Source organism: Ostrinia furnacalis, unplaced genomic scaffold (genome assembly GCF_004193835.3).
Source record: "Ostrinia furnacalis isolate ACB-3 unplaced genomic scaffold, ASM419383v2 OfSCF5876, whole genome shotgun sequence".
Lineage (NCBI taxonomy): Eukaryota > Metazoa > Arthropoda > Insecta > Lepidoptera > Crambidae > Ostrinia > Ostrinia furnacalis.
The window spans coordinates 44,757-68,918 of NW_021136115.1; the positions used below are offsets into that span (position 1 = coordinate 44,757).

Here is a 24,162-nt window from a genome sequence, read left to right on the forward strand (position 1 = left end):
GCGGCGCGGCGACGACGCGGCGGCGGCGCGGTGGCGGCGTCGTGTGCAGGCGTGGAGCCCTAAGAATAGGTATTATAATAATATGTGCATGAAGCCACAAAATGAGATTGACAGCTTGCATTTAGGGTACAATGATAATAACCGTCGGGACTGAAACCTTTTATGTATAATTTTACCAGCTTGTTACACCTTATATTAATATCTAGCCGAGGCTCTAGCCATTCCATCAAAATTCAGTGCGTTTCAATAAAAAATAACTTGCTTTGTGAAAAACTCTTTATACTCTCTAAACCAGTCTGTCACTGAAAATATTCGTGCATACCAGAAAATATTTCAATTTTATTACTAAAACTCAGTACTACAAACATAATATCCATAAATACTGCAATAAAGTACATTTATGAAGATTTACATCCAGATAATGCTATTGAAGAACAAAATTAAGGTTTTCTTTCTCTAAAATTTATGTACGCACTTTATTTGTACACTCAATGAATACAAAAACTTTTGTATCCAGCAATTTTCCTTTAATATATCCCTAATGTGTGAGTATTTTTGTAAAGCGGCAATAAATGTATGTTTACGGTCCGGAACACTGTAAATATTTATGAGTGTGTTAGTGTGTGTTTTGTTTACAATGTGTGCTTAGGCTGGGGACACATAATAGAGCAAGGCAAGCTAGAGTCGTGGTAAGAACGAAGCTTGGCTCACATTGCCATAATGTTTCATACTTCTAGCTAGAGTTGGGGCAAACTAATATAGAAAACTAATAAAATAGTGTCTGAGTTTCTTGCGCTGGCCCATTTATTGTCCTGAAGCAGTGGTAGGGTTAATACTGGGACGTGTAAAAGTGGTTTTTTAAAGCCTATTTACAGAAATAAATGAGTTTTAGAAGTTTGGCTTACATTTTAGGGCATTTTTTTAAAGAGTATTAATTAGTGATTGGTGCTCTACAAATTATTATAAACTGGCTTTTGGCCGCAGCTTTCCCCGCGTGGATTTCGATCAAAAGATAATGTAACATTCTAACACGGTAATACTATCATATCTAATGATGAAAGAATTTTTGAAACCGGTGTTGTAGAGTTCATTCGTTTAAAATATGTAAAGATATACAAATCTTTCCTATTTATAACATTAGTGTGATATGCACTATATTAAACCCACCATAACATATTTGACTACCAGCGAGAATCAAACTAACGTTCATCCAATTTGCTATGGTCGCCTCAATAAATTATACCAAAACTTACCCTTATTAATAAAAGTTACACCCTTGTTGAACTCTGGTTTACATTATCATTTAGTATGGAAATGTCATAAATCCAGAGTTCATCCCGGGTGTTACTTTTTATTAATAAGGGGGTAGAAGAACTGAATAAGTTCATTTTAAGCTAGTTAAGCATAATAGACTGTCCGTTGACTTCGGCAAAGCTTACACTTGACTTTTGCAAAGCTTAACCCTTGGTTTGTCACCGACTTAAACGGCTTATGGAATTATCCAAGGAATTGACGCTTCCGTGGTATTGTGCAGATGACAATACTGAGGTAGTTTATGTTTGCAACAAGTGCTATTTTGACATTAATTGTAATATACAGGGTTTCCTTAAATTAACACGTCGCATCGACACAGGAGGTAGCTAAAACGCATCAAACAATGCTAATTAGAAAAGTGTCATAAGTTTTGAGATATGATCAATTTCATATAAGATTTTAAACTTTCGCGTTCCATTTCAACTAAAATAGTAAGACACGGGTCTTAACGCAACGTTTATTAATGAGTTACATTATGTACTCACGGCTTGACGTTTCGGCTGCGATGCTGCAGCCGTGGTCACAGATCTATTTCCATAGAAAACTCATCTAGTTACCTTTGCTCTGGTATGAACTGAATTTGAAACGGTCAATTTTGATGCCATGTCGATTGTACTAAGAACGTATCATCCTTTGCCCTCATAATATGGAAAATAATAACTTATCCGGAGATTCTACTTTCCCCCAGACGTGGTAAATAAAAATTGATTTTCTATTTTCTTATTGCAATTACAGCTCTTTACACGAACAAAAAGTTTACTGGCTAGGAATGCTTTTATCACTAAATCCCTCTTTTGTACTTAATTGTAAGTTTTATTTAATAGTCTACTTTAAAAATAAATAATGATTTGACTTTGACTTTAATCACTATTTGAGAAAGGGTGACCTTCACCTATCAATAAAAGTCAACGTAGTAGCTACAAAAATACAAACATTTTTTGGATAAAATCACCATAATCGAAATGTATTTACTCACACACTAACAGCTATCTTTGACAGGTGGACACATAAGCAAACATTTTGTTCTTATAATAAAAAATATCGTAACCTCGTTAAAAAACGGAACATTTCCTAATTTGTGACTGAATTTGCCCCTGTTAGGTATAATATTTTTCACAAAACTCTGGTAAGACCCAAAAGATAAGAAGACATATAAAGACGAAAGTAATTAGAGTAAAATCAATTGAAGACATTTCATCTATATTTATAAAAGCGAAAGGCCACTCACTCACTCATCACGAAATCTCAGAAACTACAAGTGCTAGGAGTCTCAAATTTTGCATGGGGGTTCCTTTTAGAACGCAGGTGCTCACTTTACAAAATTCATCCTCTGAGGGGGTAAGGCAAGGCAGGTAGCGCAGGACCGATCTTTGTGGAAATCCTTGGAAGAAGGCCTTTGTCCAGCAGTGGATGTCATAATTTAAAGACACCTTGCAGACTACAGAGTTTTAGTCGGCTGATATCGGAAAACGCAGCATGGGACGTCCATCTACCTGATAAAGGTAGCAGGAAGGCGCTGGATGCAGGCCGCTACCAACCGTGCGATGTGGAAGTCATTGGGGGAGGCCTATATTCAGCAGTGACGTCCTGTGGCTGAAATGATGATAGTTTGGTCGGGCTGTTAATTACTATGAACGTGTATTACACCGATTTGGTATCGGCTGATTCTTCATACAAACTGGAAGCCGGTCAACTAAAAGTCTGTACGTAGTCTTAGCTGAAACGAACAAACGAAGGCAAAGCCGCAAGAAAAGCTGATAGCAGTTAGCTGTTGCTGACGCGCTCGCACACTCACTGCGGGCGCCCGTCGCATAGTCGCGACAGCAATATAATTACGCGCGAGCGATAAGGATGGGTAGCTTGGGGTCATTGGACAAAATTCTACGTGCTCACGGACCAGGCTTTAAACGGTTTTCAAGCTATGCATTTTAATACACGTGGGATATGTATGTACTTCACGTGCATTGTGCTCGTATCGGTAGGTTCCCGGAAATTATCAAGCCCTATTACGTAGTCATCCCACCGCGCGGCCACAGCGTAAAGACATGATTAGTGAGTCAACTTCGTATGGAACAGCTGATATGTACCTACTACGTAAAGTGCATGCCATCAACGGAAAATCATATTTTTGAAGGAAAAACATTATGATTGTCTTTAGAGCATGACGTGCAAGTTAGACTGCAGAAAAATGAATAATCGTTGATTATACTGCAATTTGAGGTCTTTGTCACCATGAATGGTTTTAGATAATGTCACACAAGCTTAACGATTTATGCATAAAAAATGTATAAAAATTTAAATAGTCTTTTGTATTACACAATGTCAGAAAACTATGCAAGCTATAGTATGAAAATATCCCGGATCTCTTGTAACTTGTGACCTATATTTAAATAAAAACAGAAATACTTTACCTATGCACTAGCATATTGCATATTGCAAAATATTTTTTTTAGAATGGTGTATTATGTACTAACATAATACACCATTCTAAAAAAAATATTTTATAATTTTGTTACTACAATCGACTTTACGACACCTTCCTACGTTATGACCATTACGTAGCATCCTTCCGCGTAGCGCTGTAGCGCTCGTAGTCCGTAGCGTTTTGTAGCATCGTAGTCGTAGCGCATGAATTAATGAGGCGAGCGCAAATATCCAGTCTGAGTGGGATTCCTAATATACTGCCCGTACGTAATCTGACGAAATAACTGGGTACGGTCAGCAAATCAATTATAATAATACTAGCTTTTGTCCGCGGCTTAACCCGCGTGGAATTTTGTCTGTCACAGAAAAATTTATCGCGCGCGACCTTGTCTCAAAAACCGGGATAAAAACTATATCTATGCCAAATTTCATCAAAATCGGTTCAGTGGTTTAGGCGTGAAAGCAAGAAAGACAGACAGAGCTACTTTCGCATTTATAATATTAGTATAGAATAGATAGTGTACCTTAATAGAAAATCAGTCTCGAAATAAAATAACCCAATAGTTCAGAGAGCGAAAAAAACGCTTGTTCCCAATGATTCACACCCAAACGAGTAACCCTATTACTCGTTGGAAAAAAAAACCATCTAGTCACACCCTAAAAGATTTAAAACTACGTTCAAAATGGAGGTTGTCTTGTGCTGTGTACTATTCCTAAATAAATAAAAAAATACCTAACACTTTTTTGTCTTAAAAGTGCGATTCATAGCTTAAAAATTTAATGGATTATTAAAGACTATTTCTATTACTATATAAATACTAGACTATATTAGACACGTATGCTCATCAGAATTAATGACGAATTTTTTCAAATCGATCTAGTAGATTTGGAGCCCATCAAATTGTTCTTATTTATAATATTGTTTTCTTTTTCTGCTGACGGTACCTGATTCTGTAAGTTACGAAATGAATTCTGGGATGAGGCATTGTCCCAGCGGTGGGGATGCAGTAAAGGTTTCCGCTTTGGGATAAAGTTATGTCTACAATATAATCTTAAGTAAGGGCATGTTCACATGCGGAGCCTTATGCAGAGATTTAAGCAGGGCGTAGGCAGATTTTTTTCCAACAATTACACCAATAATTCTAACTTTATTCCAACCTAAGTAGGCATACTGTAAGATATGGGATTAAGGTACTTATAATTCATTAATTTACAAAAATATTAAAACGTTCATAACGTATACTGGTTACGTACACAAGGTGGACGGACGGTCTCATAAAGATAACAGGGAGGTGTTAGATGCAGGCCGCTACCAACCAGTCATGATGGAAATCATTAAGAGGTCTATGTTCAGCAGTGGACGTCCTATGGCTGATATGATGATGATGATGAACGTATGACTCATATTTAGCAGAACCCACTCTAAGCACACTATTCTTCTTCTTTTCGTGTCGACAACAAACCTACACAGTGTCAGCCCAAAACTCCGCCACAAGGGTGGCGTTGCCAGCAGCACTCATCAAATCCTCCTGAGTGCAGTTGCTTGGGCACTCAGGGCACGACATCAGGTGCTTCATTGACTGGGGAACAAAACCGCACCTGTACACCATTTTTAATGGTTAATTAAAAAAAAATTGAAATGACTAAAAATCCATTTTAAATCACCCGAGTCTGTATTTTAATTTACCGAAGGTTTCCCTATAAAAGCTATTCCAAAGTACAGTTCCATCCCAACTATCCAGTCCAGCATCAAACAGTAGTTTAATTTGATCCCGGGTACCCGTGACGTCACGGGCAACTTAGCTCCCGAAATTCCGGTGAACAGGCAGTAGCGGTAGTGTGGTTATAGTATGGTTCCTATACGGTGTTTAATTGTATTGTAGTTCAGCTTGAAGCTGCTTTTGTGGATTTCTGATTATCACAGAAAGTTCTTGAATTTCTAGCTGTTGAAGCGGTATTAGATTCTAAGTTTCGAATCTTAAAATATAAAAATAATAAGATATTAAAGTTCCTAGTACACATTTCAAAACTTATTTACCCTCAGACCAGAGGCAATTTTACCCCTTGACAAAATAGCGAATTCAGGTACATAATTAAAACCACCAAAGAAATTGTTATAATTTTATGAGTTTCCCACACGTGTTTTATTATTTTTTAAATAGGGATTAGGAATAGGGATGTAGATCACCAGATCACTAATGCTTCAACCACACCAATGCGTGAAGACAGGTCGCGCGGACTGTCATGGGTCGCGCGACCTGTCATTGGCCTATGATTGCGCCGGCTATGGCGATCTGCACGCGTTGGTGTGATTGAAGCTTATTAACACAATTTAGTATGCAATTTAAACTTTTTATAGTTAATTGAAGACTAATTGGCTAAAGGGACGCCATGTGCTTTTAAATTCTTGAACTTATAATATCAATCAACCAATTAGCGTTAAAACTAATGACTAAACTAGACAAGTAAACTTTTCTATCCTGTAAATATTTTATTGAACTCTTTCTAAAACAGTTTCAGCTACTTGTTCCAGAATCAGACAGTACGAGGTCTCATCTAATTTAATTCTGGGATCACTGGTGAGTGACGTCACGGGAACTTGGCGCAGTTCGGCGCTGGTTAAATACAATAGAGGGCGCACTTAGTCATTATACAGGGTTACAATGAAATTGTATAATTTTGTTGCTATAAAGCTGTATTATGTTGCCACTGTGGCTAGAAATTTTAGGCAGAACTTGTCTTAACTGCTAACCGGTAATTTCAATGGAAAATTGTCTGAAAGTTAGTATCCGTATAGCTCTGAAAACAACCAGTTAGTTTTGAATTAATTTAACAATTCGGTGTAGTTGCTTTAAAATTAGTTAAAATCATATTGCTCTAAATTACTCGACAGTCAAATTCTTTAATAACTAGAACTAGTCTAGTCTAAGCCTAGCCGCAGACCACCGACTTTTAGTTGGCCGATAGTTGGGTCGGGCTGTTAATCAGTATGGACATGTATAGAAGTGCGCACATTACACCGTTTTGTTTTTCATACAAATTAAAATCGGGCCCAACTATCGGCCGACTAAAAGTCTGCAGTCGCCGGAGAGTCTAAGGCTGCATGACATGCCCGTTTATCCTACTTAATATTATAAATGCGAAAGTTTGGATGTCTGGATGTCTGGATGTTTGTTACTCTTTCACGCAAAAGCTACTGAACGGATTTTGTTGAAACTTTACAGTATTATTGTTTGTAACCCAGATTAACATATAGGCTATAATTTATGCCGATCTGTGACACTAAATTTCACGCGGGTGAAGCCGCGGGCAAAAGCTAGTGTTATACATAAAAAATAAGCAATTACCATGGTTAGGCTCGCATGCATTTTATAAAAAGTTTTTCATTAGAGAGAGCACCTGTATTTTATCTATATCTATAAAAAGCCAAAGGTCACTGACTGACTCACTCACTCACTCATCTCGAAATCTCAGAAACTATAAGTGCTAGGAGTCTGGAATTTTGCATGGGGGTTCCTTTTAGAACGTAGGTGCTCACTAAGACGAGAATTGGCAAAATTCAACCTCCAAGAAGGGTAAAACGGGATCCACGCGTACGAAGTCGCGGGCGGCCGCTAGTCTATACTTTTATATCTATACTTCTATATCTATACTAATATTATAAAGCTGAAATAGTGGAACATGACGCTCAACCACCATAAGGAGTTAGAACATTTAATTTACACAATCTTGGTTTGTCTATATATACTGGGCAGGGTAAAAAACTTCGTCACCGCGATGCAGGATTGTATGCGCGGTGGAGTTTGCCATAGTAAGATCGTAACAGCGCCATCTGTTGGTACGGTTTGTAGTGGCGCAATTTATTAATCACAGTTTGTTTATTTGGTTGAACGCGCTAATCTCAGGAACTACTGGACCAATTTGAAAAATTCTTTTTGTGTTGGATAGTCCGTTAATCCCTGAAGGCTTTAGGCTATATATCATCACGCTAAGACCACTAGGAGCGGAGCACCAATGAAGAATGTTTCAAATCAGTGATTTTTTTCCTTTTGAGAGCTGACGCTGCGTAAACGGTTAAAGTTTCGCATAAATTATGTATGATAGGATTTTCCCCTTTAAAAGTTCTACAAAAAAGTCCGCTACAGCATATGTCTATCTTTTATGGTTGGCTCACTGTAACCTTTTTGTCTGGATGTCTGGATGTTTGTTCCTCTTTCACGCAAAAACTAATAAACGGATTTTGTTGAAACTTTACAGTATTATTATTTATAACCCAGGCTAATATATAGGCTACAATTTATGACGATATGTGACAAACTAAATTTCAATAAATAGTTAAGAGGTGAGAAATATCCTTAAAAACGCCATCTATCGACGTGCTTTTGACGGTCGTAAACATTCATGAGAGCGAAGCCGTGAAACGTATCATTAGTCCTAATTAGGAACTAAATATTACATTTATAGAACTGTTCATAATATTTAAAATTTAGTCAATAAAGATATTTTATGTAATTGAATAATTCACTGTGTTTAAACGAGCAAATCAAAGTCTAAATTAGTGACCGCCATCTATCGACGAGGTTTTGACGGTCGTTAACATTCATGAGAGCGAAGCCGTGAAAAGTATCATTAAAAAAATATGTAATTGAATCATTCACTGTGTTTAAACGATCAAATAGTATTCAAACATTTAGATAATAAAATAATAGTTAAAAACCATTTAAAAATCCTATGAGAACTTTTTCGACTTCTACACGGACGAAGTCGCGGGCAAAAGCTATTTGTAAAATCATCATCATCATCATCATCATTTCAGCCATAGGACGTCCACTGCTGAACATAGACATAGGCCTTTGTAAAATAATTAGACTAAATTATTAAAAGTGCCTACTCAAAGTCATTACCTAGTCCACGCGGACGAAGTCGCGGGCACAGCTAGTTTATACATAAATGTTGTTTCAAACACCTTATGTAACAAACAAATAAGTAAAGTCTCTCTCAAAGTATACTCAACTGTTTGTAACCAGTGCAGCATCAAACAGGAGCTCGCGGGCGCGTCTAATTCGATTCCGGGATCTAGCGAGTGACGTCACGGGAACTTGGCGCTAAGCACCGAAACACAAGGTCTGACACACTGTATTATGAACAAACTAGTTACTACGGCTTTACTTGCGTGAATTTGTTTTATGAAAGTTGTTTTGGGGTGTAAAATAAATCAAATATCAATCATGAGGGACATAACTTTGAAATCATCGGGGAACCAGACGCAGGTTAGCGTACCATCCCTATATTGTTGACATTCCACCAGCTCGCACTCGTTTCCACGACTCGTTTATAAAGCTAACAGCTAGGGACTGGAATTCGTTGCCTGCTGCTGTCTTTCCCGAATCCGGGCGTTTTCAAGGCGAGAGTGAATAGGCACTTACAGGGCAGATATGTACCATCCTAGACTGCATCTCACTTCACACCAGGTGCGATTGCCTTGTCTGGCATAAAAAAAAAAACTTCACTTATGTGAATTTGTGTTGTGAAAGTTGTTTTGGGGTATAAAATTAATCACATAATCAATTATGAGGGACATAACTTTGAAATATGGCCAGATATTTTTATCAGTTTCTGTATGAGCACTAACTCGAAATGAGAATTTTATTCTTCAGTTTTTATATTTTATTTTTATACAATGTGACTGGAACTAGACCCGCCCTAACCCGCCATAGCAAATTTCCATGTAGAGGAGGTCGTTTGCGAACTATAGTACAATACTTTATCTAAGTAAACGTAAGATATTAGAAGATTTAAAATGTGCTTGAGTGTAAGCTTTATTATTTGCAATAATACAATTATTATTACAAATCACAGTAAATATTAAATATGTACAGGCACATCATAGTCAACAGCGGCATCTTATGCCGTTTGTCATTAAGGGTTTCCTGCTTCAGACGCAGAGGTCCCGGGTTCGATTCCCAGTGGGGGCTGATTTTTCTGTTCGGTTTGGTTGGTGGTAGGGCTTGTTCTAAGTCCGCCTGGCTAGCTACCACCATCTTACCTAAGTCTGTCGCCATAACAACAATGTTAACAGCATTGTTGTGTTTCGGCAGTTAGAGGTAAGATAGCCAGTTCCTCTGTGGTTTAGGATTCCGGGTGAAGCTCGCTTCCACCTTCGGCCTGATCATCACTTACCATCAGGTGAGATACAGGCCAAGAGCTTCCTCGTTGTGGATAAAAAGGGCGTTTTTACAACATTAATGTACCGCTCGCTGTCGACTCTACAGTCTCCGTACTCCACTTTACACACGAGTAACAGATGTATTCCGTACAGTTTGACGTAAGTGTCAACGGAGGGATATTTACTGGAGTTTTGGAAACTGTCTGGAACTGAGTATGACCTAATTTTGGTGCGGGGGATCACTTGAATCTTTGGAGTTTTGTGGTATATCTACTCGTACATAATATGTCCTACATTAATATGCGAATGACACAGATAGGTAGGGAAGGCCTGATGTTCGCGTAGTCGTCTCTTAGTCGCATTTATGTCATCCACGGAATTGGAAAGAGTGGGAGTGTTCCTTTTCTACTCCGTCGGAACTATACGGCCTCCCGGCTTAGCGGTTGGGAGGGTAGAGAGAGTAGGAATGCTCTCCCCAACCCGTGGCCAGCGTAGGGAGTGTAATCCTCCATTTGCCTCTGGCCAAATTAGTGAGAGTCATGTTCCTGCAATGGAGAATAAATAAATGACGTGATTATGCTAATCAGGGTCATTGCAGGTTTGAACTAACCTGTACAGATATAAGTTACAGGGTAATCTCAAATGTCCAATATAAAACCATGTCTGACTTAGCGGTACCCAAAGTTTAACGGTACATTCAAATAAACAATTTGACATTAAATAGTTGCAATTTCACAATAAATATAGTCAATACAGTAGACTGAGGGCTTTCGACTGTATCTTGCACCAAACCCTGCACGTTAGTTGCGACTCGTTGAGACGTGAAGCTACCACTCCAATGTTATTTCTATAGAATTTCGATGTGCTGTTTTATACCATTACCCAATAATGCACTCTATTTCATTGAAGTCAAAGATGATTTTTCTCTACACAGAGAGACCAGAATGTCATTTCAAACTACCTTTCGGGAATGTTTTTGAAGATTGGCGACAATATTGTCGTCACTTATCGTATGTAGCAGAATAGAGAAAAATAATTGCTAGACTCAATTTAGTTAAATATTGGTATTTGAATTTTTCATGAATAAGTGATTGTTTACTTACTTGTATTTTGAGAAATAAAGGTGAATATTATTTGTAAGAAAATTAATTAAACTTCGACAAATAAGAGCTAAAAAAAATACAAACGTACGTCTCTATGACTACATTGTATAATATTTTGGCTGCAAAGTTACCTTGAAACTACTGAAATAGTCTGGCTCTGTTACATTTAACTGTAATTTTTCTATTAATTTTACTACTTTTAAAAGTAGTAAAAGATTTTCATCGGGAATAGCACCTTAAAATACCAGCTATCATTTCACGTATTAAAACCACCGCCTGAAAATCGTTCCTGAATTCACTAAAAACGAAATAACGGCCGTTTCAAATCTGGCAACACTGAAACTAGACACAAATTGTTTTCGGGAATTCCCCGTCCGTCCTGAAATGCAGCTGCTTGACGATGCTTAGCGTAATGTAATGGCTGCCCGATGCATAAATATTTCACAGCAGACACAACTGGAAATGGCTCGGCCATCACGGGTGTGACCAGGCTGCTGGGATGATCGGGACAAACTAAGAAGATAGTATACAGGGTGTGACTAGTATGGAATTATTGATCGAATAAAATAGGATTGGTAGAATCAATCCTTTTTGTTTGATATGGATCTACAGGAACAACCTGTATAAATGTTACGGTTAATGTGATAAATTGAAAATTATTTATAATAACCGGTTATTATGAATAATTACCGCATGATTTGGTAAATGTGATTAATATGAGGTGATTTATGTGTGTATAAAACTAAATAGGCGGCTTAGGGGTGGCCCAAGGGCCTATCGACAGGTATTTTTTTTAAACAGAAATTGTGAAAAAAAAATCGCTGATTTAATTCCTTTTAAGTTTATTAAAATGTGTTTTTAGCAGTAATTTAAGGTTAATTTACATTATTAACGTATAAAATCTTTATATTTTTGTTAAATCTTTAAAGATATTCCAAAAAAAAGTCACTTTTACTTACTTTTTTTTAATTTTTCAGAACCTCATAAATCTGTCAAGGCTTAGTCGAAATCGACCACTTTATGTTTCATTCCATACAACGAAAATGGAAAATATTTTTTTCCAGTCAAACTATTGGTTTTAGAGAAAAACTTGTGCAGCATTTATTCATCAGAATAACGTAACCTATCGATAGGTATTTTTTTCAAATAGAAATTGTGAAAAAAATCGCTATGTCCATAAATCGCAATTTCGCTCCATAGTGTGGAGGTAGGTGGGAGGTGCCTGGATGCGAGCGGCGTAGGACCGGTCTTTGTGGAAGTCCTTGGGGGGCCTTCGAAAATCCTACTAATATTATAAATGTAAAAGATTCCAAGGATGATAGATTAGGGCTGTTTGTTACTCTTTCACGTAAAAAATACTGAACAGATTTTGATGAAATTACAGAATTATTGTTAAATATATTTTTAAGCCCGATTAGCAGGAGCGTAGTGTAAGAGAAATCCTGCATCAATAATTTAAAGAACATCGTACTTCTTGATGGCCTGATGAAGACGATGATGATGATGTTTTTGGTCGAAAAGGCCTAAGATCTAATTTTTACTAAAATCTAGATAAATTCGCTTTGAAAAAAAATTTAGAAATAAAAAAGAAAATGGTTATTCTACTTATTTATTTTACTCGTATCTAACCTTTTGTTCCAAACAATGTTATTTTATAAACAAAATGACCATAAAACTCCGGGTCTTTCAAAGATATAAAACGTTATACAAATTGAGTTACCTCAAAGCACAGTTTCAAATAGTGGCAACGCTGGCAACCCAAAGAAACAATCTCAATGTACAGCGCTTGAAATAAACCATGTTTTACCGCAAAAAATTACAGATAAATGGGTAACAATTGTGGAAATTCTATAATGGAGCGTATTTTCAGGAAAGCTGAAATGGGGTAAGCTTTGTACGGCTCGGAATTGATATTAATCGTTGTGCTGATAAAAGATAGGTGTACTCGTTCAGCTAACAGTAATAAATTGTTCTGTCTATCATATGGACTAACATCTAGATAGGTGAAGCTTCCAGGTATTATGTTTGCCCGATACGAATCTTCGAGATCCGACTCTCTAATTGTAGCTATTTATTATGTGATTAGGAAAATACAAATCACGCAATAGCTGTGATTAGATTGATTTCGATCTCTTAACTGGATTTGGTTCTCAGATATTCGTTCGTTTCAGCTAAATGACGTCCTCAGCTGGACAAAGGCCTCCCCCAAGGTTTTCCACAATGAACGGTCCTGCGCCGCCCGCATCCAGGCTCTTCCCGCGACCTTTGCCAGATCGTCGGTCCACCTAGTAGGAGGCTTGCCCACGCTACGTCTTCCAGCCCGTGGTCGCCACTCAAGAACTTTCCTGCCTCAGCGGCCATCAGCTCTACGAGCTATGTGCCCCGCCCACTGCCACTTGATTTTAGCGATTCTGTGGGCTATGTCAGTCACTCTGGTTCTCCTACGGATCTCCTCATTTCTGAATCGATCACGCAGGGAAACTCCGAGCATTAAGCACGCTCCATCGCCCTTATGGCATCCAGGTATTAAGTAAAAGTAAAGTAAAAGTAAAAAGTTTGGACGCAGGTCGGCCGTAGTAAGGACAATCTGTTCAGGTGGGGATTCTTGGATGGCTTAAACTTGGAGTGCAGGTGTGGTTTTATTTACCAGTCGATGAAGCACGCAGGAGGATTTAATAATGCTGTTGACAACACCACTCTTATAATGAAGTTTTGGGCTGACAATGTGTAGGTTTGTTGTCGACACGATAAGAACAAGAACAAAAAGAAGAAAGTCATTTATTGCCAACAAAGGTTATAACAATGTTTTTCTAGCGGCTGCTGCACTAATTGAGGAATTGCTTTGAGTAAATGCTGCTGGACAAAGACCAAAAGTATAAGATTTTAAACTTTCACGTTCCATTTCAACTAAAATAGTAATACACGGGTCTTAACGCGACGTAATAAACGTCTACAAATGAGTTACATTATGTACTCACGGCTTGACCAAAAGATTTACACGACTAGTTCAGCACTTTGGGTCACATTCATTGGGTCGTCGGTTCACCGAGTGGGAGACCTGCCTACATTACTATTTACGTTATTACGCCACTGAAAACGTTTCGATTAATTCACGAACGAGTATGTATGTACAAGTAAACTACACATAAATTCTTTAGGGCATACGTGTTTACAAATTGCTTGTATCTCTAAAATCTCAGAAGGGCTCATCAAGATCTGTTTTCCTGGTTACCCTACAACAAACTAATTCAGGATATCGATCCCAATCGGTCGCCGGTCGCATCATAACCGTAATGGAGTCCAGACTTCATATGCGTTTCATTATGCGTGACTCGATAAATGTACGGTTAGCACGTCAAGTTTTACTGTATACACAGTAGCATCTTAAGCCGTTGTAATACAGGCTATTTTGCAAAAAAAAATTGTCTGGAAATATTGTTCAATTTATTTCCACGGGAACGAAGTCGCGGGCACAGCTAATTATTACAAATTAAACTACAAGTGTTAGTCTCAAATTTTGCATGGAGGTAACGTAGGTGCTCACTAAGACGCGATTTTGCAAAATTCAACCACTATGGGGGTAAACGGGGGTTTCCACACATACGAAGTCGCGGGCTGCCGCTAGTATTAATATAATTTTAACGAAAACATTACTAAAGGTCTTAAATCTTGTAATTATCCGTTAAGTAATATAAATGAACTTTTAGTCCCCTACAATATTACAAAACAATATCGCGTCCCAAAAATTAGTCCCGGAACTAATCCCGGTGCGGCGGCCATAAATATATTAACATCGTTCCCGATATTAGCCCCGGATGATCGCCAATCGATTGTCGCTCGATTGTGGCGCGCCGATAATATAATCGGTTTACTATTGGATACGAGATATTTTTGTGGAAGTAGGGTAATTGCGCCGGTTTTCCGTCCAGCTCCTGTTTTCGTCCATTTGACCGACTTGCCACAAACAAATACGGAAAATTAGAATACAAACCTAACTTTCCGTGCAAGTTTGGACTTGTTACAATCTATAATTGAATGATCAAACGANAAATGATATACCACAATCCATAGTTACTGTATTGTAGAATTGGTTTTAAGTTAATAATTCAACTGCACCCTTTTTTCTATACAGTGGTCGAAAACTAGTGTACACTAGGACGAAAACTGATTTTTTTGGACGAAAACTAGTGAAATCGCCTCTTTTGCATAAAATATTTTTTATAAAAAACCCGTGGTATTTACTTGTTGTCATATAATATTAACGTAAAGTAGACTATATAAGGACTAAAATGACATATGATACATATGAGTAAGGGTATTTTAAGATATTCATTTCGCATCACAAAGTTGGCAACTCCGATAATTGGACGAAAACTAGCGCACTTACCCTATCATTAGGTGGCAGTTTAGTTACTTAAATTAAAATTGATTATATTTTTTTACTTTTAGATTCGCAATTGTATTGTTTTTAAATAATATTTTGTGCTAAAATTGACACGACAACTTCTTAGGCTGAGTTGCACCAGCTTACTTTAACTTTAAAAGACAAAAAATCTGTCAAACTCCATACAAAAAGCACCGGTTAGCGTTTTAGTTACCGTTAAAGGTAGCCTTAGACCTATTCGTCCAATCATCTTGTCATAGAACCAAGTAGGTAAATAAGTTATTTGACAGCTGCTTGTTTCAAAACTGACTAGATATTTTGTCTTGTTTGCTTTTTATTGTACTGTGCTTTGTGGTATGTTTTTATTAATTGTCGTCCATTAATTACTAGATTGCTTCGAAATAATTTAAGCTATTGGCCACCTAATTTAATTTGGAGAGGTAGCAAACTAACCCATTTAAAGATGGTTCCCGCCAATATTAACCTCGAATGATCGCCAATCGATTGTCGCCCGAATGTGGCGCGCCGATAATCGGTTTATTATCGGATAGGGATGGCGAGATGTGGAATGCGATATTTACATCACTGGCGAAAATATTTTGATATTATTTATCTGTAATTAGATACTACCTACATAGTAATCAGAGGTCGTTTATGCTAGACACCTAAAAAAAATCTAAATGAATATTATCCTATACTTATCATCATAATTTTAGTCTCCACTGCAGGAATACGATCTTTTCCTATTTATCACAAATGGAGGATTTGGTCTTCATTTTCAACATTGGCTATACGGGCTGTCGAGGTCTGATGTTCTCATATTTGTCCCTAAGTCGCCTCAGAAAGAATGAATGGCAGGACCATAGGCAATGGCAAGACCATCCCGGAATCACACGGCCTCAATACATAAACAATAACACCAAGACCTACTCCTACATAGTTAATTTAGGACTCAGGAACCGATATTGTCGACTCGCCACTCCAAGAACGCAGTGTAAAAATAAAAATAGGTAACATATTTTTATCGGCTTTTGTTGCACGTAAGTTATTAATTTCTGACTGTTTTTTAACTATGTAGGAACCATCTTACACTTATTTGCTGCCTCAGTTCTCAGAAAGAGACTAAATTCGCTTAGCGATAAGTCCGCCTACATTTTGCTATTGTATGTACTTAGTTACTTACGTCATGTTTCTTGTGAATTCCAGTTTCATGTGGCGTATATCGGGCTTAATGAACTGACTTTATGCAGAATATTCGAACCTTTTCCGAGAACTCCTCTTCAATAACATAATATTGTACTTGATAATAGTAACGTATTATACAGTGATAATACTCCATGATTTTCCTTATTTGCTTAACGAGAGCAAATTTTAATACCACTTTAGACTGATACTATCTTCGTAAACTTATTTCCTGTCCTATTATTTTCTGCCCGACGGATTAGCAAGCTGAAGTACAAGCCAAGAGCTTCCTTTTTGTGTATAAAAAAGTGGCAATTGGCAGGGCACATAGTACGCAGAACTGACGGCCGATGGGGCAACAAGGTTCTGCAGTGGAGGCCATGTACCAGAAAAAGCAGCGTGAGACGTCCACCCCACACGTAGGCCCGATGACCTCAAAAAGGAAGGCGTTGAATACAGGGCGCTACCAACCTTTCACAGTCTAGCATAGATACCAATATTTATAAAATATGCTTGAAACACGACAATAATTGTTTTGGACTTTGGACTAACAAATAATAAAGCAAGTGTAAGTCAAATTATAAACATTAAAAAAATATAAGACATTAAAACTTTCATTGTCAATTTTCTCGAAACTCAATTTTACGAGATACGCCCTTGTTGCACCCAATGCTTCAATTCTAAGTTATTCTTTTGAATAACTTCTAAACTGAACATATCTTATACTCTCAGTTTACTCACAACGTCACAAAAATAAATCAAAACACCCCCACGCCAATGACAGTTACCTGTCATACAGTGACTAACAAAATCACAGATACTGATACTAGTGACTGGCACGTGATACCAGCTCGTTAGCTGTAACGAGGCATCGCAGCGCCGCGAGCGATGTTTTCTAATTTCCAATATTCACATCCCGCTGGATACCGCAACGCGAACGGTACTTAGTGACGGTTTGATATTATATTTCGGTTCCGTAATGAGCGGTGAAATTTACTGATGCAATGTCCTTGTCTGTTAGTGCTGCAATTGCGAGAAGTAAAATAGATTTTGATGCTGCATTTAGGTCTCTAATGTTTTTGTTTATACAAGGGGTCACTTAAAAATTAGGGATCGATGGTGAAAACGGGCATAAATCTTTATTACTAGGGGTGGGTTGCATTTAAAACTGGTTAAAACAAAAATGAATGTCAAATACGCTTAATATCACCGTAACGATATCTTAGGTTGCGTCGTATTATTCTCTATTAAATATCCAATTCAACTTCACGAGAACTTAACTTTATCCCAACTAATATTATAAATGCGAAAGTAACTCTGTCTGTCTGTCTGTCTGTCTGTCTGTCTGTCTGTCTGTCTGTCTGTCTGTCTGTTACGCTTTCCCGCTTAAACCTCGCAACCGATTTTGATGAAATTTGGCATAGAGATAGTTTGAGTCCCGGGAAAGAACATAGGATAGTTTTTATCCCGGTTTTTGAAACAGGGACGCGCGCGATAAAGTTTTTCTGTGACAGACAAAATTCCACGCGGGCGAAGCCGCGGGCGAAAAGCTAGTTATCTATATACAATACTAGCGGCCGCCCGCGACTTCGTACGCGTGAATCCCGTTTTTCCCGCTAATTCCCGTTCCCGTGGGAATTTCGGGAATTCCTTTCTTAGTGCACCTCTACGGTACCTAAGCTACGTCCCTTCCAAATTTCAAGTGCCTACGTTTAGCCGTTTAGGCTGTGCGTTGATCTGTCAGTCAGTCAGTCAGTTTCTCCTTTTATATATTTAGATAAAAGAAAGTCGTGTTAGTTACTTCGCTTATAACTCAAGAACGGCTGAACCGATTTAGCTGAAAATTGTCAGGGAGGTAGTTTAGAGCCAGGAGAAGGACAAAGGATACTTTTTATCCCGTTATCTATTGCCATTAAGGCGGAACAAAGTTCGCCGGGTCAGCTAGTTTTACATAAAGTTTAATCGGGATTGGATAGAGTCTCTCAATTTTACGTCAATTTTATATCACTAACCGGTCCATTGTAAACATTTTGACCATCAAAATTGTGCTACTTATTTTAAATATTCAATTGATACTTTCACTGTTATTGTCCAAGTAAGGTCGTGCAACCCAGCTTATAATTCGAATCGTAAAACAATACAATAAAATACAGCATATTAACCGTAAACTGGCCTGTTTAACTGCACCCCGAATTTCGTTTAACGTCCACTTTGAACCGGCTTTAAAGGGCTTAATCCGGGTCGGGCCGGTTTTTTCAACGTTTGAAACTAAGGGCGCCGAACTTTAACTTTGTGAGTTAATATACTTCAGTGTTTGGGAAACTGCTGTAATTAAAATGCTGATGGGAAAAACAATTTAATGATCCACTCTGCTAGGTTTAGGCTGAGTTACACCACCTTATTTTAACTGTGACTTTAACCATAACCGGTGTTTGTTGTATGGAGTTTGATCATAGAGATATTATTATAGAGAGATGCCAACTAATGCGCTGAGTTCGAAACTCAGTGTCACATTAGAAATTCACAGACACAAAGTAATCAAAACATGTGCTCATTATCCACTGCGGTATCAGTACTCAACGTTCGAATAATCTTTAGTACTACGCAAGCATTGTAAACTGTTTACATTATGACGTCGCCGCTGTCATCATTGCTTTCACGAGCAATGTGTTCTGTTTTGGGCATATTGCTGCGACACCGGCTCCGCCTTCTTGTCACATCTCCCTTTAGTTTCTGTGACCTGTGAGTTTGATAGACTTTTGACGCTTGTTAAAGTTAAAGTAAGATGGTGCAACCCAGCCTTAAAAATGTTTACAGGGATTTGTAAAAATAATTCCGCATCTCTGATAAAATAAGGTGACAACTTGAAAATATAATATTTTCAGTGAAAAGCATCTAAAAACATGGAAAACGTTTTCTTTTGTTTTGTGTGAAAAAGTAATGCACACGAGTAAACATTTACCGAATAAAGCTTCGAATTTTACCTTATTTGTTAAGCGTCAGCAAGTTAACCATTTTCATCATTTTGGATCTTAATGCAGGGTAATAAGATTCAAATCATGTTGAGGGGACTCTTGAAACAGGTAATAGCGATACAGTATACAAATATCAATATGTAATTGTACCTTGCCACGTTATATTGAATGTGTCACCCGAAAATGTTTAAATTTTTTAATTGCTGACGCTCAAAAAAATGCTACAATTGGGGACTCTAATATACCATAAACTGACTATAAATATACATGTAGTTTGAAGCTAACAAAAGAAAACCGTCAGTATTCTTTGTTGTATCCCGTGAGCCAGCTCTTACCACTAAGCGGGTCTCCATCAGTTTCAATATACAATATCGGGGTTACATCGAAATCGCCAACAAGGCCGGATCTATGCCACAGTACAAATTATGTAGAGAGTCTATTTACGAGGGGCGGCTGAAAAGTTTTGAGCCTAAGTATCTTCAAGTGTTATTATTGACTCGCGCTAAATTTAATTAATTTGCCAATAACCTCCTTAGTATACGTACAAAGTTTCATTTCATTAGCGTCATCAGTCTTTTAGTAATTCATCCGTAAACAACATCATGTCTCAGTCATCCGCCCAATGTACGAAATTGAAGTACACAGTTGTCATAAAATACCTCAAAAAGAGGAACAAAACGCTGACGGTAACATTTGAAGAGATGTCTACAGTTTATGGGGAGTCTGGGCTTTCATTTGCCACCATGAAAGATTGGATCCGATAATTCAAGCATGGCAGGGAGTCGCTAAAAGATGACCGCAAGTCAGGGCGGCCAGATTTCGCCATTAACAAATAAAATAATGAAAATTTAAAGAGTCTTGCTTTAAAGATCAGCGAATTAAGTTGTGACATATAGCTGAAGCCATAGGCATTAGCAAGGAACGTATTGGCGATATTTTTCATACTCATTTGCACATGAAATAGGGGTGCGTGCGATGGGTACCAAAAATGCTCACGCCGTTCGACAACCAGCGTCGAGTCACAACTTCGCAGGAGTTCTAGGACATCTTTGGCTATAATCCTAACAATTTTTTTCTCACATTGTCATTATTGATATATAATAGATCCGGCAGTACGATCTAGAGTCAAAATAAGAGTCAATGCAATGGATTCAAAAGGGGAAACGCCGCCGCGGTAATTCAAAGTGGAGCGATCGACACCTAAGCTCATAGCCACTATTTTTGGGATTGTGGAGGAATTTTATTCATTGACTACCTACTTGAAAAAAATTACAATAAACGAGGATTATTATGCTGTACTGCTGATAAAAGTGCGTCAAGTGGTTGTTGAAATATTAAGAGGCAAACTGGCGAAAGGAAATCTGTTATTGCAAGACAATTCGCCCGCGCACACCGGACATTTTGAATGGCTTGCCCCGGGAAAAACTGGATTTCAAGAAATTCATCACCCACCACACAGTTTAGTCCGAATCCTTAGCTATTTTGTCTAATTCTCAAAGTGGAAAAAAGGCCTCCAGGAACGAAGATTTTTGAGTGAGAAAGAAATGAAGGCGGCGTTAAAGGCTCATTTCGAAGGTAAAGATTGCGAATTTTTTTTCAGTGGGTTAAAAGCTCTTTTACACAAATGTAAGAAGTCCATTGTAGTAGAGGGAGATTGAATAGAAAAATACATTTTTTATACTTTTCTATCGGCATTTTTAATACCCTAGGCTCAAAACTTTTCAGCCGCCCCTCGTATATCTAAATCTTTATTAGTAGGCCCTTTTAGGGCGATTATGTTTTTTGTCTTTAGTTTTTGTTCTTTTTGTTTTTATTATGGATTGCATGCAGCATGATGGCAGCATAAGCCACTTTAATCAAGTAATTGCATTACTGTTTCTATTTTCTTTTTTAAGTCTTATACAGACAATAGTAGTATAGACTAATTTTTTTCCAGTAAAATAACACCTATTAACCTATACCACCCTACATCACAGCCCATACCAACCCATATGAACAGTACACGATTACGCAAAAACTTAAAAAACATACCCGCTTTTGCCTGACGATTCTACCTGGTTGTGGTTGTAAGTAGCAATTTATATTAATGCAACCCCAAAATTTAAAATAATTAAGATGCCCCAGTTTTGAGCTTCATGTACTCTCGTCTGTATCAAACGATAATTTTTCATTCTTTCTCTCTATACTGTGTAGAATACGTTCGTATTACGATATTTTGAGATGCTCGAATTGTACCTGTACGGATTGCGATACTAATGCTCAGGGATAAGTGCTCTTGGAGCTGAAAGCTGTTGTTATAAAGAGAAACACATTGATTCGAATTAGAATACGTATTTAACTTGTAATAGAGTAGAAAGTAGAGTTTTGAAACAGTTTAATGAGATAAAGAATTTAAATAAGTTAACAACGTATTTTATTCTATTTAGCCCAAAGGTTGAGTGATAGAGAATGCATTGTGGCATTAAGTTCTTTATGTACACTTGGCAATTTATATGGCATTAAAGCTTAAATAAACAAATAAGGTGCAACAATGAACCTTATTTAATAGAATGGCATTTTTTTTGTAACGAAAAATAAATTTTAATACTTTTCTTTCTTTTTCTTTTCAGCCAAATGACGTCCACTGCTGGACAAGGCCTCCCCCAAGGTTTTCCACAATGAACGGTCCTGCGCTGCCCGCATCCAGGCTCTTCCCGCGACCTTTACCAGATCGTCGGTCCACCTAGTAGGAGGCCTGCCCACGCTACGTCTTCCAGCCCGTGGTCGCCACTCGAGAACTTTCCTGCCCCAACGGCCATCGTCTCTACGAGCTATGTGCCCCGCCCACTGCCACTTGATTTTAGCAATTCTGCGAGCTATGTGGGTTACTTTGGTTCTCCTGCGGATCTCCTCATTTCTGATTCGATCACGCAGGGAAACTCCGAGCATAGCCCGCTCCATCGCCCTTTGGGTGACCTTGAGCCTTCTTATGAGGCCCAAATTTTAATACTGATCTCACATATTTTATGAGGAAGGCGCTGGATGCTACAAACATGGCCTATGTTCAGCATGGCTGTAATGATAATGATTATTATTTTGGACAAACCTCCCTGATTGAACTGTGTTTCCTAACTTCTTATGAATATTTCTGTTTACAAGAGTGTCTTCAGAAACCATTAAAATGGACGCTTAAAGGACCTAGCGCACTTAACAACCCGGAATGGCATCGTAACCATCAGCTCGAGGCAGTCAGTATTCTTTGTATGACACTCCGTACTGCAACGCACACCTAACCGTACCGTAACGTAAACGCCTCGCCTCGCGGTTGACAGCGCACGTAAGGCGATGACAGCTCGCGAAATTCGATGACAGCTCGCGAAAGGCGATGGGGTGTTGATCCCCTTCCGAGTTGATAAGTATGCTATGACCTAAATCCTGTTCCCCCATTTAACGAGGCGGTGTATCGGTCCTTGAATTATTCGGAATTTTATCAATACCCTCGAATGTTAATGTGTCCCGGATGAATGTTTTGAATTGATATTCACAAATACTTACGCTTACGGATCATATTCAATACGTTTCGGGGAGATAATTATGTTTTGGTAGGTCTTTTTATTTGATTTGAACCTCTTTTAGGAATTGAGGGCATGATATGAAACGACGCCTAAGTACGGATCTATGCTGAAAAGATTCTGTCTTTTCAGTCGTTCGTAAGTTGTTGAGGATTTTGCTGACGTCATACTTAATACCAGGCATGGAACATTTCATGAATAGCAGGTGAAAAATCATATGAAATGAATTTCATTAATCACACCTGCTATTTTACTTCACATAGACTGCTATAATTTCACAGTCAACGAAATCACGAATCAGAATAAGAATAAGAATAAGAAAAACTTTATTTGACACAAAAGAAAACAGAAAAACAGAACAAAGGGACTTAAAACTATACACGCATAATATTTTGTGCCAAAAAGGCGCCCGCTCAGCATTAATCAAGCCACGCGTGCATGCACGCGTGCCCCGACGCTGGTTTTCAGCGGGTGCCTCTCCAACCAACATTTTAAATACAAAAAACAAAACATTAAACAAGACATTGACATTGACAAGAGGGCGCCACCATCTCACCGAATTTCATTCATTCATTCGAGCGAAGTTCGTGAGCGCAGCTCTGCGAAGCGACCGAGCGAGTAAGAAGGAATGATTTGATCATGTGCGTGTTAGAAAAGGACAAGACATGTGATGACGGACGTAACTAGTCATTTTAAATATGAACTTTAAACTCAAAGGTGTAAGGTTTAGATTTCCTTGTCATGATTCATGTGATTTCATTAGATAGCAGGCAGATGAAATGAATGATTTTCATTAGTCGCGCGGTTATTAATGTGCTGTGAAACTGTTTGTTTTTTGTTGTGCGACATAAATGAAACAGATATTGTTACATTTCATATTTTAGCTAATTAGCAATCCTTCATCATAATTCATACTTCATTAAAAGTAGCATATTACATGAAAGAGCTACATTAAAACACTGCGAATAAAAATCATTGCCTATGAAATTTCGCATGTGAAATCATATGAAAAAAAATCATCATTTCATACAATGAAAATGAATGAAAAATAGCAATCATTTCC

At 37.9% G+C, this 24,162-nt stretch overlaps 1 protein-coding gene across 1 annotated transcript in view; it reads right to left on the reverse strand.

Annotated features, from left to right (window-relative positions):
• LOC114361681 (nephrin-like) overlaps positions 1-24,162 on the reverse strand; it is a 74,536-nt gene that overhangs the window by 43,191 nt on the left and 7,183 nt on the right. The window lies entirely within an intron of this gene.